General features: G+C 33.7%; 1 non-coding gene across 1 annotated transcript; it reads right to left on the minus strand.

The window, feature by feature from the left end:
- Positions 1 to 2101: 2101 nt before the first annotated feature.
- TRNAA-UGC (transfer RNA alanine (anticodon UGC)) lies at positions 2102 to 2174 on the minus strand. The gene has a single exon. It is a non-coding gene; the product is annotated as a tRNA-Ala (tRNA).
- Between the last annotated feature and the right edge of the window lie 19236 nt (positions 2175 to 21410).

Consider the following 21410-nt stretch of genomic DNA (forward strand, 5'->3'; position numbering starts at 1 on the left):
CCTGGAATCTTGAGGTCCCTTTGGCTAACTCTCATTGATTCTAATGATTCTAGAGGTTCTGTGACACTGCAGGAGGGTGATGTTGCTGGGAAGGGATTAACAAGAGGAGACTGATTTTGCTTCTCGTGGAAAAAAGTACAGAATCAGAACTTTTACCAACAGGTAGCCCCATTCTATGAGGTACAGAGCATAAATAGGACTCCTCTTTTTCCAAAATAATATAGAATTGGCCCATACATGTCACATTTGCGTCCTCTTGTCCTTACTGGTTGCTAAAACCCTATCTGTGCTACTCCTGACCGTGTGGGAAAACATTCTGCTATTCTTCCCACCACCCTGCAATGCACAGGCTGCCTCCGGCTGCCTATTGGACACACCACAGCCGTTCCTCCCTTGATTCTCCTTTTTGGCTGAGCTTATGAGAATACTGCAAGGCTCGCCCTTATCCTTGGCACGCACTTAGGAGATGAGACCAAGGGCCAGTTGATCCAAGGCTTCTATCACCTCTCCACAACACGAGTTCTGCAGTCTGCCCAACGATGGGGGACAAGGAAAAGTATGTTTCCCGAACAACATCAAATGTTTCCCCTCTGACTCTCTACGCTTTAGGTAGCAAACTTTATTTTAGTCTCAGGGACTTTATAACAGGGCTGGACTGATCATATGTCCTTTTAGATTATTTTGTCTTATGCTTGGTCCTTGGCTTTTTGTTTCAAAAGTCAAGAACTTGCCACATGCTGTTTCTGCTGTGCCATTCCTCCCTAGAGAAAAATAAGTACCAACTATTCCTACTGCTGATTACTGCTTCCAAGGGGAAAGGTAATGAAAAGTAAAGAGGAAAAACAGGAGTTCTTATACCAAAATATTTTTGTACTACATGCAATTTCATTGTGGTTGTTTTCATTATAATTTTAATCTTATTTAATCATGGCTATAGTGAAAATTCAATTCTGTTAATTAAGGCTAATACTTTTAATAATAGTAAACATTGAAAGGATAAATTTTAAAACATTCAGCATTTCCTCCAATCTCACTATTGAAATCACACTATACCTGGAATAGACTTACTACATGTGGTTCATTTTTTTTTCCTAATAAGTAAAAATCATTTATAATTAGCATAGCAATAAATCAGGCTATAAATCTACCTAACTTTATACATGTGTTTAAATTGTATTTTCTTATTCATTTGCTCCAACAAGTTAAATCTAGCCCCATCATTAGTTTTTTTTTGAAATGTATGACTTTTAAATTAATGAGAACTTGATTTTAGTATGCTGTAGAATAAAATGCCGAATGAGAAGAAGCCATAAATAATTTATTTTTTAGTGGGCCATTAAGTTTATTTTGAATTTTTAGTTTTTCTTAAAAGTTGAAATAGAAAAAAAAAACAAAAACTGAGTAACCATGAGTTTAGGAAGTACTAAGTCATTTCTGAAATCAATTACCAAGACATTTGGAGTAACTTCACTCTTAGGAATTTTAGCTGGAATTATTAAAAAATAAATTATTTGTAAAACGATGATTATAGTACTTTCTTCAGAGGGTGATTATGAGGATTAACTGAGATAGAACAGAGCCGGACACATGATAAATTCTTGATAAATGCATAATAAATATGTTTCTGGTGGCATCCAAGGAAGACCCCATCAGAAAAAGACAAAAACTGTCCCTGATACTGCACAGGAAGTGAGAGCTTCTTGACTAGTGATGTCCCTTGGGGCTCACTGGCAGGGATCACAGAGTGCATAGTTTAATGGGATAGGGGGAGGATGGTTCAGGGTGCTGAGAATCTAACAGGATGAGGAAGCTCGCAGTGTGTTGTGCCCACAGGCAAGAGGACTTCGGCTGCCAGAGAGCAGCCCAGGCATGCAAAGCATGGGCAACTTCCAAACAGGAGAGATGCAGCAAGGTAAGTTACCACAGAAAGAAAACGATAAAGGGAAAGTAAACTCAGAGGTCATTGCAGGAAGGGCAGCAAGGCCGTCATAATAAATTAATCAGATACTGAGTAAATGATGAATTTCTTTTTTTAAAAAAAAGTTTAAAAATTTGTTTATGGAGGAGGTAATTAGGTTTGTTTGCTTGTTTGTTTATTTAATGGAGGTGCTGGGGATTGAACCCAGGACCTTGTGCATGCAAAGCATGTGCTCTACCACTGAGCTATACCCTCCTCCCAGTGATGAATTTCTAAGCTGAGAATTTCTTCCTTCTGCAGAACCAGAAGCGTATTAAGAGGAGCACTCAGACACTGTCAAGGAAACACTGAGCTGCTGGAGTTCACTTAGAGTCAGTTGTCAAAGTTAAATTAGATATCGCACTTAAAAAATTAATGCATATTGCATAATTATAATGTATGATTATTCTTATGCATACATTTATTTTTCTAATTCAAGTTTCAGTTAAGAATTCCAAGAATTGATTATATTTTTATAGATCATCTGATAACAGGCAAAATAGGAGAAAAGTATATACGATGAGGTTAATCTTTCATTTCTGAACCAATTTAGAATAAAATTTGAGGAAAGGGAGGGATATTCAGAATTGAAAGAATGAAGAGCAACGGTAGTTGCAGAAATATATTGAAACGATTGTATATGAAACTTTTGCAATTTTAAAAATTATTTGAGAACCACTTATCTTCAATATGATTATGTTAAATCTTCCAAGTCATTTAATAAATGATGAAATGCAATATGTTATTAAGTCATTATTTTGGGGTCATTAGTTAGTGCATTTAAGACCACTATCATTTTGGGGGCTAACAGTGGGAGATTTCATAAAATAAGGTCCTTGAACTGTGCTTCCATGAAGGATGTGGAGATGATAAATTGAAGACCATTCCATCCACACACAATGATATATTTGCTTCTCTCATGTTTGCCTCTCTGTTTTCACACGTCTTCCGCCTCATTTTCTCTTCACACTGTATGATTCTAACCCTTATTTTCCCTGATATCACTGTATATTTATTCCTTTCCTTTCTGAAAGAGAACACTAAAGAGAAAAAAAAAAAGGCAAATGTTACAGAAAAACCAGTGTGTTTTGTTTAAATACATCCTTGAAATTTCAAGGAAGAGCTTAATTCAGGTTCAACTTACATTGTTTATCTTTTTTGTATTCTATTTAACACTCCTTACACATGTTACTGATTATTTGTGATTTTTTTTTTACTCTTTTATTTAATTTCTGGCTTTTCTAGCAGAGTGAGCCCTGTGACAAAGGTAGAATCTGCCCCATCTACTTTTATATCCCTGGCACCCACCACAGGGCCTAGCACCTGTTGGTACCGTCAACTGCTGTGTACAGAAAGGTTTCTTAGGTATGCATTAATAACCACTCATTCATCCATCCAACCTCAGAATGAAAGACACATTGGTCTAGCAGTAGACCTACAGCTGTGCACAAAGTTCTCACCCTCACAGAGCTTGCATTCTAGGAGGGGATACAGACAAAGAACAATGAAAGAGATAAGATATCATTTCAGTATATCAACATAACTGATGAATGTTATGAAGAAAAAAATGAATTGAAAGAATGATGGGGGATGACAGGGCAGAGACTTGTTTTTGACAGCTTTGGTGTGTGAAAGCAAATGAGAGGGAGGTGAGTGTGTGGAAGTCAAAAGAAAAGCACTCACAGAAAGCCTCAAAGGTCTTGGTGAGGACTTTATTCTGAGCTTGAAGAGAAGCTACTGGGTTACGGTCAAAGGAATGATGTAATGTGATTCACGTTTTAAAAGAAGCACTTTGACTGTGATATCGGAGAGCAAGACGGGTATCAAGGAGAGTGGCCAAGGCCCTGCAGCAGTCTAGAAGAAGAGATGAGAAGCGGTCAGAGTTGAGCTATGTTTAGAAGTAGAGATGACAGTGTTTCATGATGGCATTTGGATGCCAGATTATCAGCCTAGCACTTAAAGTTATACAACTCTTAATACAAAAGTTTGTGAAATGGAGGTCACAGCTCTTATCCTCCCACATAAAGGTGGTCTGTTTGGCCCATTTCCTACACAGTTTCACATTCAAAGAAACAAAGCATAACATTCTAAAAAATTCATTGTAAGAAATTCAAATTTTTATTGAATGCCCTTGCTTGGAAAGTACCACAGGGGATCATTCATCTCACACAACCAACTCCCTTGAAGTCTCCTTTCACTACCTTCTTTCTCTCTGTATCTTATGTGGCTCAACAGATGCCCTCTGCCCCCCACCCCCGACTCTCTCCCTTCCCTCTCTCAACCTCCCTCATCCACTCAACTCGTACCAACCCCTCTCCCTCTGTTCCAGTCCTCCTGTCAGCTTCTCTGACTCCAGACACTCCTGGCCCTTTTGAAGGTGGATCAAAGTCTGCTCTGGGTATCCTTGCTTTCTCCTCCCTGTCCATCACCGCTCTGCACAGTGGAGACCCAGGAGTGGGCAGCTGTCACAGCACTCAAGTCACCTTCCTTAGCTTTAAGGTCAGGGCATGAATGGAAGGTTTTGGGATGCACACATATGTTGCCCTGCTTACATTCAGTATATGGATCATAAGCCAGAAAACAGAGGTCTAAAAGATCTGGAAATCAGCTTAACTAAAGTTTAAACTGGAAATGTCAATTGGTCATCTTGAAGAAGAGTATGGAAAAGTAATCAAGATTTTCCTGTTTGTTAACCAAAATTAAAATACATGCTTACTTGTATTCCTAAATAATTGTCTTGAAAATCAAGGAACAGTTTTCTGGCATAAACTACACTACTCATTATTTAGATGTGAGAGAATATTTTAAATTTTCAACTGATTTAGAAATAATTATTTTGAAAATTCTTATTTTGGGGGACTTAACTCATCCTTATCTTGATGAACCTATGTATAGATTTTTACTGTCTTTTGCAGGTTGTAGGTTTTTCTATTTATTTTTCTAATTTTTTTATTCATTCAGTTAGTATAAAATGTATTAAAACAGTTGATTAATAGTTTAAAGTACATCTATACTTCTTTATTATGAAATTATGGACCTAAGACATGTTTAATAATCAGCAAAAGAATCATTAGGTAAACCGTATCTTTGTAAATGTTTTAATGATCCATGTAATTATAATTTTAATTCCCTATAATATATTCAGAATTGCTTATAGAATATTAAATATGGTACAATAATTGTACCTTTCATAAACTTCTTTTTTAAAAAAAGTTATCAAAATCAGGTCTTTGTTTCTCATATTTTCATTTTTAAAAAAAAAACTAATGAGGTAACCTCTCATTATGCACTTACTAAATAGTACTCTATAAATACATATCTGAGAAAGGTCATTTTATAGACACAAAGAACACTTGAACCAAACATCTTTTTAAAAATAACTAATTTTCTTTTCTGTTAATAAGTTTGCTATTATATAAATGGAAAATACAGAACATAATGAAAACAAAAATTGCCGAGAATACTACGATAAAGATAATATGCTCACTTTGATATATTTTCAGTCTTTTCTCTGTTTCTATAAGTACATAAGATGACTACCATTAATTGAAATAATTATGTACATTTTGTATCTTGCTTTTCATACTTTGCATTGTATCATTAGCATTTTTTACATCAATAAAATTAATTTTAAAACAGAGTAATTTCAGATAATAAGAGCTCTAAAGAATACAAAGCAGGATAATGATTTTCTAAACAACTCAAGGGAGTGTGATGGACTGTATTTGACTAGAGAGGAAAGAACAGTCTCAATGAGGAAGCATTTGAGCTGAGGAGTTTTGATGGCTCAATTTATGTGTCAATTTAACTGGACCATCAGGTGTCCAGACATTTGGTCAAACGTTATTCTGGATGTGTCTGTATGGTGTTTCTGGATGATATTAACATTTGAGTTAGCTTATTATAACTTCCAGTTATAAGATAAATTATGGGGATGTAACTTACAAAACGGTGACTATCGTAAACAACAGTGTATATTTGAAAGTTGCTAAGAGTAGATTTTAAAAGCTCTCATGACCAAAAAAATTGTAACTACATATGATGAATGTTAACTAAACTTACTGTAATAATCATTTAGCTATATATATCTATCTCACATCATTATGTTGTATGCCTGAAACAAATCCAATGGTATAGGTCAGTTATATCTCAATTTTTAAAAAATGAGCGTGAATGGTACCCAAAACCCCCTACATTTAAGTTGGTAGGTTGAGTAAAGCAGGTTGTCCTTCTTAATGTAGATGGCTCTCGTTGATCAGATGAAGTCCTGATAGAACAAGAAGATGAATAGGAAGGAACTCCTCCTGCCTGTTTGAGCTGGGACAACTGAACATTGGCTATTTTTTTGAGCCTGCTGGCTTTTGGATTGGAACTTATACCATTGGCTTTTCTTCAGACCAGAACTAAACCATCAGCTCTCCTGAGTCTCCAGCTTACCAACTACATATCTTGGAATGTTTCATGGGACTGCTCACCCTCCATATCTGTGTGAGCCAATTCCTTTTAATAAACACGTATTTTGTAAAATATATATTGTGTAAATAAATATGTAATATGCATTCTATTTGTCTAGAGAAACATGATTAATATGGAAGTTATAGAAAAATAAAGGAGCTACATACAACTCAACATCAAAAAAACAAAGAACCTGAGTGAAAAATGGGCAGAAGACCTGAACAGACATTTTTCCAAAAAGAACATGCGAACTGCCAACAGGCACATGAAAAGATGCTCAACATGTCTAATCAGGAAAATGCAAATCAAAACCACAATGAGATACCACCTTACATCTGTCAGAATGGCTATCATCAAAAAGAACACAAACAACAAATGCTGGTGAGGATGTGGAGAAAAGGGAATTCTCATATGCTACTGATGGAAATGTAAATTTGTTCAGCCACTATGGAAAACAGTAGGTTTCTCAAAACTAAAAATAGAACTACCAGGACCCGGGAATTCCACTCCTGAGTGTATAGCCAAAAAACCCAAAAATACTAATTCAAAAAGATACATGTAACCCCAACATTCATAGAAGCATTATTCACAATTGCCAAGATATGGAAGCAACTTGTCCATCAACAGATGACTGGATAAGGAAGATGTGGTATATGCACACAATGGAATACTACTCAGTCATAAAAAACAATGAAATTTTGTCATTTGCAGCAACATAGATGGACTTGGAGGGTATTAAGCTAAGTGAAATATGTCAGGCAGAGAAAGACAAATACTATATGATATCACTTACATGTGGAATCTAAAAAATAAAACAAACCAGTGAATATAACAAAAAAAGAATCAGACTTAGATACAGAGAACAAACTAGTGGTTATTAGTGAAGAGACAGAAGGGGGCAGGGGCAACATAGGGGTAGGAGATTAAGAGGTACAAACTATTAGGCACAAAATAAGCTATAAGGATATACTGTACAACATGCAGAGTATAGCCAGTACCCTATAATAACTATAAATGGAGTATAACCTTTAAAAATTGTGCATCACTATATTTTATACCTGTACCTTTTGTAATACTGTCCATTAACTATACTTCAATTAAAAATAAAGGAGTTATCTGAGCAGCAGAACAGCAAGTACAAAGATAAAGAAAGAAGAGTAAGGTCCATTTGTTTAAAAAATAAAACAGGCCAGGGGCTGCAGAACAGAGGTCACAGGTAGGTGATGGAGGCTAAGAGAGAGGTAAAAGACAAAGCTTACTGACAAAGTATTCTTCTGAAAGTTGTGCCTGCACCTGTTTATTTCCCCACAACCAAGATACTATTAGTGCCCTTGGTGGTGTTAAAGGTTGTATGTATAGTTCATTGGACATAAACAGAAAACTCAGGGTGGCATGTAAAAGACAGGGTGTGCTCAGTTGATTTTTCATGAGAAAAGAGACAGAGACATCAAAGATAGGACACGTGGGCTTCAAAATGAGCTGTGTTTTGGAAATCACTGCACTGAGGTATCAGGCAGGGGGTAGAAATTCTTCAGAATCATGGATTTTTTTTTAAATAGGACTACATCCCACAATTTGAGATTTAAGGGTTCAACTAAAATTAATCTGAAATTAATCAGATATTGATAGACTCTCTGAATTGTATCAGAGAGATGTACTTTATTCATTCGGAGCATGCTAGAGGGAGATATTTGCAATAGAGAAATTTCAACTGATAGAGCATACTCTGTACCTGATTGAGTTTTCATCAGCATTTATTTTCTAATTTTAGTGTAAGAGCCCATTTGGATGTGATGAAGTAAGCTAAAATGTGAGAGTAAAACAGCACCAAGAACCCTGGATAGACTTATTAAGACTTAAAGAGTTTATACAGAAGACAGCAAGAAACATCCAAATGAGAAATATCAAACAGGAAAACTTCAGAAACTCACAAGAATCAGGGGTCTGGAGAACCACAGAGCTATTAAGGCACCTGTAGCGGATGTTTTACTTCTTGTCTTGCATGAAAGCCTTGCCTCACCTAGGTCATTTCAAGTTTAATGTCAATGTGAGAAGTGATCCATGAATGTTGGTGGTCTAGACCAAAAGTGGGTAAGAAATGTAGATGAGGTGTTTTTTTTTTTTTATTTCAGCCCTCATCTACCCAGAATAGTTGAAAAAAAAAACTTTCATATGTTTCACCTAATTCTTACAAAATTTAACATAATTTTTCATACAAGCTAAAAAATTTACTCAAGAACTTAGAGCTAATAAATGGAGCAAGAATTGTAAACCCAGGTTGTTACAGTTCCAGGTTTTTTAGGCTCTAAGTTCATTTGTCACGCCATTAGTTTAATGATATAGAGGATGCTTAGCTACAGAGACAGTTTGAAAATCATCTCTCCTCATTCCGTGCCCTGACGAAAGGTGAAAACTGAAGATAAAAAAAATATCTTGCCCAAGATTAGTGTTCAAGAAAGCAAAGAGCTGGGACAAAAATTCAGATCTTTTCAACTCCAGAGTCTCTAGGAAGGATTTAAATTCCTTTTTTTTTTTTTTACTTTTCTGCATGTGACATTTAAATGTTAGTGAGTGCTAGTTCTTTTAAAATTTTGTAATATTAAGTTTCTGAGATTTAGAAAAATCAATGGACACTTTTTTTTTGAATAAAATAAGTCTCTAGCTTTATATTCTTGCCTGGATTTTTTTTTGTTTATTCAAATACATTATGAAGGAAACATGCTGATTTACATGTGGATTTCATACACATTTAACACCAATATTTACTGAGAACCTAACGTGTAAAATTCTGTGCCAGACTTAGTGTGTAAAGGCGTTTTGTGATTCCTCAGCTCATTTCTCGAACTTCCCCTGCTCCCGCCCCGCCCCAGAGAATCCTTCTGATGAGAGAAATGGCAATGCACATAAAGATGATAGAATTTTCCGCAAAAGGAAGTTAAAAAAATAAAGTCCCTCTTATAGGCTAATAGATAAAAAATTAAACGTTTTGATTCTGAGTAATTTAGAAACAATTACTCAGTACAGTGAAAGGAAAAGCTGAATAATTTTGAAGAAACAGTAACGTTTTCCATTCTAGAGTTACAGAACTGAAAACATAGGGTAGGTATGTTCATTGTTTCTTCTATGCTGAAAAAAATTATGTAAGTCTATGAGTTACATAACTTGTAAACATTAGTAATAAGTTACATGCTAGTTTAATGAACAGAACAAAAACTTACACCTTGCTGCAGTTATAGAGTAATTTCCTCTATATTCTCTTTCTGTTCATAGTCTAGCCTAACTAAAAAACCTAAAGATGAAATAATAACAAATGATGTAACTGCCACAAGATAACACATCTATGAAACTTAATATATTGTGAAGGATTGTTCTTATTTGTTTGTAACTGTTCACATATGTTAAACCACAAAAAACCAAAACAAAACAAAAAAACAACTCAGGAACTAAAGCAACTTCTGATCATTCTTGAAGTTCACAAATAGTGTCAAATTAACTTTTTTCATGTTTTGCTAAAGATCTTGCTAAAGAGTTCTTTTTCTTTAACATTTTCTTTTTTGCTTCTTACTGTGAATTACAGCATATATTCCTGGAAATGTAATATACAGGTATAGTTTAAAGGATAGTAATGAAATAATTACATCTGGGGTCAGAGAAGCCCTCTGCCTACTCCTCCCTAATTTAATTTCCCCTTTGCTCACCCAGAGAACCACCATCCCGAAATATGTATTAATCACTCTCTTGTTTTTTTAAGTTTTTTTTATTGAAGTATACTTGATTTATAATGTTGTGTTAGTTTCAGGTATACAGCAGTGATTCAGTTATACATATATATATATATCTATTCTTTTTAAAATTCTTTTCCACTATATGCTATTGCAAGATACTGAATATAGTTCCCTTTGCTATACTATGGGACCTTGTTGTTTATCTATTTTAAGTATAGTTCTGTGTATCTGTTAATCTCAAAATTCTAATTTATCTCTCCCCTACACCTTTCCTCTTTGGTAACTATAAGTTTTTTTTTCAGTGCCTGTGAGTCTATTTCTGGTTTGTAAGTAAGTTCATTTGTATCATATTTTTTAGATTCCACATGTAATAGTGATATATGATATTTGTCTTTCTCTGCTTGACTTAACTATGATAATCTCTAGGTCCATCTACTTTGCTGCAAATGACATGATTTCTTTTTTTTTTTTTACAGCTGAGTAGCATTCCATTTTGTGTGTGTGTGTGTGTTTGTGTGTGTGTACGTATATACACACACACCACATCCATCCATTCATCTGTCAATGGACATTTAGGTTGCTTGTATGTTTGGAGATTGTAAAACGTGCTGCTGTGAACACAAGGGTGCATGTGTCTTTTCTGATTGTAGTTTTCTCTGGATATATGCTCAGGAGTGGGATTGCTGGATCATATGGTAACTCTATTTTTAGTTTTTAAGGAGTATCCATACTGTTCTCCATAGTGGCTAATTCATTCATTTTTAAGGGTTATAGAGTATTCTATTAATCTATTTATATGCTTAAAGAATAGTTGTACCAGTTGTTATAATTTTGCTAAATGAGCATCCTTCTGCACATGTGTAAAGTGTTCTCCAGAATAGATACCTAGAAGTAAAACTGCTGTGCCTACATCTTCAACTTTACCAGCTACTGTCAAATTGTTCTCTAATCTAGTCACACCAAATACAGAACTTTTTTAATTTTCTATTTTTTTTTAATGGGGGGAAGTAATTAGATTTATTTATTAATTTATTTACTTGGTGGAGGTACTGGGGATTGAACCCAGGACTTCGTGCATGCTAGGCATGCACTCTACCACTGAGCTATATCCTTCCCCTGAGAACTTTTTGTTTCTTCACATCCTTGTCTACTTTTGGTGTGATCACTGCTCTTAGGTTAAAGTTCCTGCTAATTGCCAGGCTTTCTCAGTTGTTTTTGCCAGAAATATTTCTATAATCTTCAGGTTAGCAGGGCAACTTTAAGTCAAAGTATAAAGAAAATAGATTAAATATACACACCAATGCAAGATTATTTTTCAGTTCATTGTTTTGCAATCTTTTCTCATTATTATTCTTGTTCCACTCTTTCTACCATGTTGTCTCTGAGCTGTTACAAGCAAAGGATGGCACATTTTTATAAAGCTAATTTAAAAAATGACAGTTGACACTGACATAATTTAAAAATTGTCTTAGTAAATATTTTGAAAGCTCACCAATATTTTTAATCTGTCATACTTTCCCCTGAAAAGAATAAGATGGGAAAAGTACATTATCAGATTATTTCCACTCACACACAAAAGATACATCATCATGAAAGACAAGTGTATAGCAAAGAATTTGAAAGAATGAGGCCAATTAGGAAGTAGTTCACCAACACAGCAATCTGAGTTCATCAATTCAAAATCAACATCCATCATTCCTACATGTTCTTATGGGTACCAAGTCAGTTAAAATAGAACAGAAGGAAAGCATACATCAAGATTCATCAGAGTTTAACGACAGTGACAGGTGCACGCTCCTCAAGTAAAACCACACGTGTCAATGGGAAAACAAACCAGCTACTGCTGGATTTGTGTCAACTATTACTACATCCTAAAGTCAACACTGACTCCCTGGCTTATATAACTTTGGATTTTGATTAATATCTAATTTCTGTAAATTTATGTAAATGACGCTAACATTTTACACAGGTATATCAGCCATCACTTTCACATACTTAAAATCTGGCTGTAATAAGATGATTTAAGGGATCTATATAAGCCATCCAGATGATTTTCATGCAGGCTAAAAGTCTGAGGACCATGGCTTTAGTCCAATGACTGGAAGGACTGTGTTGCCAAACATGTATCAATAGCGTAAATATTTACATATATCCTGAATGCATTAGAAGGATACAACTATATACTATATTATTCAAACACTATACATCTGTTAAAGAAAACTAAGATGGAGTAGTATCTATTCTATTGCCCATTAGTCATTGGTCTTCCTTGGAAGTATAACCCACAGTGACCAATTGGTTTAATTTAACCTAATAGCTGAAATAAAAAGGGGAAGTCTTAAGAGAACTCTGCACTGGCTGGAAAAGAAAACAGGAAGTATATTCCACATCAAATTTTACAGAATTTTCACAAAGCACATCAATCTAAAGCATCATGAAGTTCCTACTGATGTCATTCTCAAATACATGTAGACTGGAAGAAATATTGCCTAATGCCTCAATCTCATTACATGCATCTGCCTAATTAGAGATTTGTTGGGCCCAGGCTAAAATTTTATATATAAAAAAAACAGTAACAACAAATGTTATTATCAAGCTTACAGAAAAACGTGTTCCAAATCGAACAATTGAGAAAGTAGTCATGTCTTCCGCCAAAATCCAGTATTAGGTCTAAATATAGAGTCAAACCAAAAATCATCAGGCATACCTGATCTCTAACTAAAGTGAATGGATTATTTATATATTGCTAACAGCTAACCAAACCTTTCAAAAGCAAAAACAAACAAGAATTGTTCAATTTCCCAATCCCCAAGATAAGAGAAAAAACAGAAATTTAGTTAAGCTGCTGCATTTCTTAAAGTATAATTGAATTTTTTTAGCTAAGAACAATTGAACACTAGAAATCTTGAACATATTATTTATTTTAAATATTTATTCCATGAATATATAATATAAAAAATAAAACTTAAAACTATCCAAATTATCTTAAAAATTTAAAAAAAGCATAAAATGTGATTTAAAAAAATTACAGTTGCATAGATCAGAGTTTTATCTGTGTTGCTTGGAATGCTATGAAACAGATATTTTGGCATCTTTTATTGGGATTATCATATGATAAAACTGTGCTTGGTTGCTTATTATTGTTTTTATAGAGAATGCATTCATTTTTATTCACTGAATTGTAGCTTCGCTGTCTTGATCATTACTCACTATGAATACTCCTGTGCTTATTGTTAAGGTTTTTATGCCTTTGAGCTCAGTTTCTATTGAGTCTGCACTTACTGTCCTACTGTCCACAGAGAAAAACATTAAGAAGATGTCACTGAAAGAAATGTTAATGTAAAACCTTGCTTTATCAATTCAAGTGTTTACACAGTTCATTTAATTTAACTTTGCATAAAGGCAGCTGAATCACTGAACTCTGTTTTCACTTTTCATGGTTCTAATTACCGACTGCAATTCTGAGATACTTTAGCAGGAAATGGTCTAAGCGGAAGTGCAGCCGGGAGAGCACTACCTTAGTACTTCCCACATGTAGAGGGACTCCTTTATCCTACCCCGCCTCATACCTCACTACCATCACCAACAAAGTGGAGGGTGAAGGCGTGACATGCTGTGGAGTAGCAGGGGGTAAGAAAGATGAATTCTAAATCTCCAAGTTCACTGTGGCTGAGATCCCAAAGTAACACCCCTCGTTGAATAATAACCAACAACTTGAAATTGCAGCTACATTTCCACCTGACTCAGGCTGCTGAGTGAATAGAAAACAAGCCTTAGACATTACAAATAGTAAAATATTCAGAAGAGATATATAAATTTATTTTTCCAGGAGCCATCTGTTTCTGTTGCAGAGTTGTAACAACCCAGGGACCTTCCCCTCCCTTCCCAGAGGGGATTTGTTTGCAGTAGAGGGCAAAGTCTTCTCCCTTTTCAGGAGGGAAGGAAAAGCATTTATGCAATAGTCCCTAGATAAGCTCCAAGAGTCATAATTTTCAGGTCTTCTCTGGAAGAGCCCCCACTCTTTACACATAGCGTTATATGTATCCTCATCATATTGCCCCAAAAGAGAAAAGAGCACGGGAAGCAGCACTAAGATTGCTATGTAAATACTCAGTCTGCACCTAACCCAGAAACTCCATGCTTACAGTCAGGATAAAAGAAATATGGAAATAAAAAGTTACCACTCTCCCTCTGCCTAAACAAAGGAGCTAATCATCTTCTCCAGTCCTATTCTAGATGGACATGCAAAGAATTGTTTCCAATAACTACACAATAAAATTATTTTCAATCAGATATCAAATATCTATGAAAAGTGACCATGTACTACACCATAAAATAACTGTCAATATGTTTTAAAGAAATATAGAAATAGAGACCATGTTCTCTACCCATAGTGGAGTTCAGCTGAAATCTGAGACAAAAAGAAAACAAGCAAAGACATTTAGATTTTTTAAAGAAATACTTCCAAGAAATCTATGCAAAGAGACCATAATTAATTTTTAAATGTAGAATAACAATAAACAGATACTGTCTTTATCTGTGGGATATAGCTAAAGAGATTTAGACAGAAGTATATAACCTTAAAGGCATGAATTCAATTTGCAAAAGAGAAAGACCAAAATTTAATGAGCTAAGGTTCCAACTTTCAACGTTGAAACAAAGAACAAATAATCCCAAAGAAAGTATGAAAGCAGTATCAGAGAAGTTACTGAAATTGAAAACCAAAATCAGAGGGCAACAAATTTAAAAGTTTGTAGTTTGAAAAGAAAACAACTGATAATTATTATCAAATGGAAATATTGACTAAGAAAAAGAGAAGAAACAGTGTAAAGAGAGACGCATTGATAGATGTAGCAGATCTAAACTGAATGCTTTTTTTTTTTAAAGATTAAAGGAAATGACTAATTTAGTATCTTCCTAAAAGAAACTATCATGTCTGAACAGTTTTATAGGTGACTTCTACAAATACTTAAAAAAAAAAACAGATAATTTAAATATTACATAAAGTCTTGATACTTCCTACCTGTATTTTACCAGGTAAGCAAAATATTGATACAAAAAAAAGACATGGAAAAGTAATCTGTATTACTGGTTATGGTGTAGCCTCAACCACTTCCCCTAGGGTGTAAGCACCTTTTAATTCCTGAATGAGTCACAATAAATTTTAAGTAAATGAAAACCACAATATGTTTACATTAAGGACTTTTTATATATTTGATGTTTTATCTATTTGTAATGTTCAAAAAATCTGGTCTATCAGAGTAGCAGGTCAACATTGTGATTCTAATGCAATTGTGTTATTGAAGAATCAGTTTAGACTTATGATTTTAATTTGAAATGAGTACATAAAGCACTGAAGCAAGTAAAAGAATTAATAATCATTATGTTTGTTAGATTTTTAAAAATTAAGTACTCAGCATTTTTTTATTGTTAAATTAAACAGGAGAAGTACTTAAAATAAATATACTCTACAACATTTATACGTGTACTAGGAATATTTACATGAAGTTGGTTAATAAAAGAAATTAATCACATCTTTTAGATATGATTCTACTTATATATCCAGGAAATATTTATAAGATGCAGCAGTAATTTTGTGCAGTATCATGGCAAATACTATGAGATACACTACAGAAAAGGCAAAAATGAGTTTCTAAACATATGTAAAGAAACACTAGCCTGAAAATCCTTTCAGGGCAAAATCTCAAAAAGACTGATTACATTAACTGCAATGTGGTTGGGAAGTACAGAATCTCAAATTATGTAATAAAATCTATGAAACATATGTCGTTCAATGAATAAATGAAGGCAGTTATTAATATACCAGATGGGAAAAAATGGCAGACAGGGTATTTGAAGATTCACATTTCTCAAAGAAGAGATCTAGCTCAATAAATGCCAGCTCAGACCAGTCTTGAAAGATTTTTCTCCAGCATCTCTTGTTCTAGTCACTAATTTTAAAGGATGACTGATTCCATCATGGTCCTAAATTTTCAACCGGGTGGTCTCAGACCTACCAAGATGTGAATTCTGCCTCTCCACCCCAATTTGTTTTTAATACATTGTTAGCTCTATGAAAAGTCTTGTTACCTACATAAAATGTGAAAATAAGTAATTCTGAAAAAAATGAGTAATCGGAGAATAAATTTGGGGGGCTATGTACATGTAGTAATATATTTGAAATCGTTGTGCAGCTTCAATAATGCTTTTGTTTATTGTTTTAAGTATGTTAGATACACTCAGAAGAATATGAGTTATTGAATTTTGAAGTTTTCTTTATTAGATTTACGAGTGTTGTTTACATGCTTAAAGAACACAGGTGTATAGATTTACAAATCTTCCCTCAGTTGTTTGAAGGGCTTGAGAAAAATCAGATAAATCTGGGACAACAGTTTGAAATATCTAAGGAAATTTACTTAAACTTGATTGTAAATGCTGTTAAGTATATGAAGGAATTTAATCTGCCAAATCTATTAGCTATGTGTTTATCAAAATGAAAGTGATTTTTAAAAACTTTAACACAAAAGAACTAGATTCATAAAGAAAATAAGAGGCTTACTGATTTGTGCATTACGGTTTAAAAATTAGGTTCCTCTTCTAAATATACAACTTTAATGAGCTGAATTCCAATCTAAGCATAATTTTGAGTATTTCTATATACTAAAATGCCTATTACACATACATATATCCCTTTTCATATTCTTTTTCATTAAAGTTTATTACAAGATATTGAATATAGTTCCCTGTGCTATGCAGAAGAAACTTGTGTTTTTAATCTATTTTTATATGTAGTGGCTAACATTTGCAAATCTCAGATTACATACTTTTGATGATTTTGGTAGGCAAATGACCTATTTCAGGTCCTGGTAAAGAGCAATAACACAAATGGTAGTTATGTATTGTTAACACAGGCAGTTAGCTAAAATACATGTCCAATATTAAGTGTCTGATGAGATCTGCTTTAGTAAGGAAAGGCTTTATGGAGGTAGGTGGGTAGGATTTAGATGACAAGATGAGGAGAAAGCAGGAAATTTCAGGCTGAGGCTCAGAAGAAAGAAATCACAAGGCAAATCTGGAGGGCTGGAAACTGAAAGTTTACAAAGATTTATGTTGAAGAAATTATTATGAGCAAATGGATTAACTTCAGGTTGTAGAGAACCTGGAATAACAAAGGAGTTTCAGTTTAAACTAGATATTAGTCAATAATGGCTTAGATATTAAGAGCCATGAAGTGTAAAAAGGTAAGCACTAAATATTGAACACTGGAACTAGATCTAAGTGGAATGATTGTCAAAATGATACTATTTGTTGACCAAAATCATGCACTTCCCAATAACATTTTCTAAGAATAAAACTAAGTTTTATTGAGTGGAAATAGATTGGAAAATGTAGAACATTGTAACTTTCATGAATTTGATTTTTTGAAGATAACAGGTTTATTTTGTTAATCTGTTTTAGAGATTCAAATGATTTTACCACAGAAATACTAAGCTAACACAAAATCTCAACTCCAAGTTATAAAATGGTGATGAAATCCTGAAGAAAGAAATTGTCATTTGTCTTGGTTCTCAACTGAGAAACAACAATGAAATACATTCATTCTTTTTTAAAATAAATTCAGAAGTATTTCTAGTTACAGTGACATATCAATAGTATCTTTTTTCTAAATTATAGTTAATTTACACTGTTGTGTTAGTTTCAGTTGTACAACAAAGTGATTCAGTTTTATATATATATATATATATATATATATATATATATATATATATATATATATTATTTCCCATTATAAGTTATTCCAAGATATTCAATATAGTTCCTAGTGCTATATGGTAGGTCCTTATTGTTTATGTATTTTGTATATAGCAGTGTGTATATGTTAATCCCAAACTCCTGAATTATCCCCTCCCCTAGTCATGCTTTCCCCTTTGGTAACCCTAAGTTTCTTTTCTATGTCTGTGAGTCTATTTCTGGTTTGTAAATAAGCTCATTTGTATCATTTTTTTAGATTCCACATATAAGTGATATCATGTTTGTCTTTTTCTGACTTATCTCAGTATAATAATCTCTACGTCCATCCACGTTGCTGCAAACATCATGATTTCATTCTTTTTATGGCTGAATAATATTCCATTGTGTGTATGTGTGTTACATACACACACTACACAGAGAAAAATAATTTGTTTTGTACAAGGGAAATCCTATGAGGCTCTCAGATTTTTTAAACAGAAACTTTCCATGCCAGAAGGGGGTGCTATGACATATGCAAAATGATGAAGGAAATAACCTTGCTGGGTAGAGAATTCTTGACTGGAGGTTATCATTTAGAATTGAAGAAGAGATTTAGAGTTTCCCAGAAAACAGAAGCTAAAGAAGTTCATCACCACTAAGTCAACCCAACAAGAAATGTTAAAGGGACTACTTTAAGCTGAAAATAAATGGCACTAATTAACAATAAAAAATATATATATGAGAGTAAAAATCTCACTGTTAAAGGTAAATACATAAAGGTAGTGGATCAGTCACTTATATGGCAAGCAAGAAGGTTAAAACAAAAAAAGTAGTAAAATTAAAATTAGAAGAATTACTTAAAGGATGCATAAAATAAAAAATGTAGAAAGTGTCACTGAAAGTATAAAGCATGGGGAGAGAAAAAAATAAAGCTATGGAATGTGTTCAAATTTAAGTTGCTACCAACTTAAACAGGCAACTATTCACACAGGATCTTATATGTGAACCTTATGATAACCACAAGGAAAATACTTAAAGTAAATACACAACATAAAATGAGAGAGAAATGCAAATATAGCACAAAGGAAAATCACCAAAACACAAGGGAGAAGAGATAAAGAAGGAACAGAGGAACAATAACAAAAACAGCCAGAAAGCAATGAACAAAATGGCAATAAGCACATACCTATCAATAACTAGTTTAAATGAAAATGGACTAAATTCACCAAAAGACAGAGAATGGCTGAATAGTTAAGGACACAAGACCTGTTCATATACTTACTACAACAGATTCACCTCAGAAGAAAAGACACACAGACTGAAAGTGAAGAGATGGAAAAAGATACATCATGCAAATGGAAACGAAAAGGAAAAGAAGCTAGTGTAAGCTATGTTCATATCAGACAAAACATACGTTAAAACAGAAACTAAAATAAAAGACAATGAACAACATTACATAGTTATAAAGGGGTCAGTCCATCAAGGAGATAAAACATTTGTAAATGTATAACATGTACTCGACAGAGGAGCACCAAGATAGACAAAGCAAATATAGACATAAAGAGAGAAACTGAAAACAAGACACTAATAGTAGGGGGACTTTAACACCCCACTTACATCAATGGCTAGATCATTCAGACAGAAAAATCAGTAAGAAAACATCAGACTTAAATGACACAATAGACCAGACTGACATATATACAGATATACACTGACATACATTATATGTATGTATATATTTACATACATATATATATATATATAATATAACATTCTATCCGAAATCAGAATACAGTCTTCTCAAGTGCACGTGGAACATTCTTCCAGGTAAATCATATGTTAGGTCACAAAACAAGCTTAAATTTAAGAAGACTGGAATCATATCAAGCATCTTCTCCAACTACAATGATATGAAACTAGAAGTCAGTCACAAGAAAAAAGAGGGAAAAACTGCAAAAACATGAAGGTTAAACAACGTGCTACTGAAAACCACAATGGGTCAAAGAAATCAAAGGAGAAATTAAATACTTAGAGACATATGAAAACAGAAAAATAACATACCAAAATCTATGGGCTGCAGTAAAAGAATCTTAAGAGAGAAGATCACAGCAATACAGATCTACCTCAAGAAACAAGAAAAATCTCAAATAAACAATCTTAGATGTCAACTTAAGGAACCAGAAGAACAAATGAAACCCAAGATTGATAGAATGAAGAGTATAATAAAGATCAGAATAGAAATGAAATAGAGAATTTAAAAAATGGAAAAGGTCAATAAAACTAAGAGCTAGCTCTTTGAAAAGATAAACCAAATCAACAAACCATTAGCTAGATTAAGAAAAAAGAGGACTCAAAATCAGAAATTAAATGTTACAACTGATACCACAGAAAGACAAATAATTATAAGAATATATGAATATTTCTTTAAATCATCCTTAATCAATGTTTTATAGCTCTCCATGTATAAATCTTTCACCTCCTTAGTCAGATTTAGTCCTAAGTATTTTATTGTTTTGGATGCAATTTTAAAAGGATTTGCTTCTTTACTTCTGTTTTCTGATATTTCAATGTTAGTGTAAAGAAATGCAGTTGATTTCTGTATGTTAATCTTGTATCCTGCTACCTTACTGAATTCTCTTATCAGCTCTAGGAGTTTTTCTGTAGAGCTTTTAGGGTTTTCTATATATAATATCATGTCAAGAAATGGAAAGATATCCCATGCTCTTGGATTAGAAGAATCAATATTGTTAAAATGGCCATACTGCCCAAGGCAATCTATAGATTTAATGTGACCACTATCAAATTACCCAGGATATTTTTCACAGAAGTAGAACAAATAATCCTGAAATTTATATGGCATCACAAAAGATCCAGAATTGCCACAGTATTACTGAAGAAAAAGAACAAAGCTGGAGTAATAACCCTCCTAGATTTCAGACAATACTACAGAGATACAGTAATCAAAACAACATGATATTGGCACAAAAACAGACATACGGATCGATGGAACAGAATACAGAGCCCAGAAATAACCCCCCACACCTACGGTCAATTAATCTTTGACAAAGGAGGCAAGAATATACAATGGAGAAAACAGTCTATTCAGCAAGTGGTGTTGGGAAAAATGGACAGCTACATGTATATCAATAAAGTTAGAACACCACACACAAAAATAAACTCAAAATGGCATAAAGACTTAAATATAAGACAAGGCACTATAAATCTCCTAGAAGAAAACACAGGCAAAATATTCTCTGACATAAATCTTAGCAATGTTCTCCTAGGGCAGTCTATCCAGGCAACAGAAATAAAAGCAAAAACAAACAAATGGGACCTAATTAAACTTATAAGCTTTTTCACAGCAAAGGAAACCATAAGCAAAACAAAAAGACAACCTATGGAATAGGAGAAAATATTTGCAAATGAAGCAACTGCCAAAGACTTAATTTCCAGAGTATGTAAACAGCTCATACAACTTAAGAAAAAAACAAGCAACCCAACCCGAAAATGGGCAGAAGACCTAAACAAGCACTTTTCCAATG

The sequence above is a fragment of the Vicugna pacos genome, chromosome 1 (genome assembly GCF_048564905.1).
Source record: "Vicugna pacos chromosome 1, VicPac4, whole genome shotgun sequence".
Classification (NCBI taxonomy): domain Eukaryota; kingdom Metazoa; phylum Chordata; class Mammalia; order Artiodactyla; family Camelidae; genus Vicugna; species Vicugna pacos.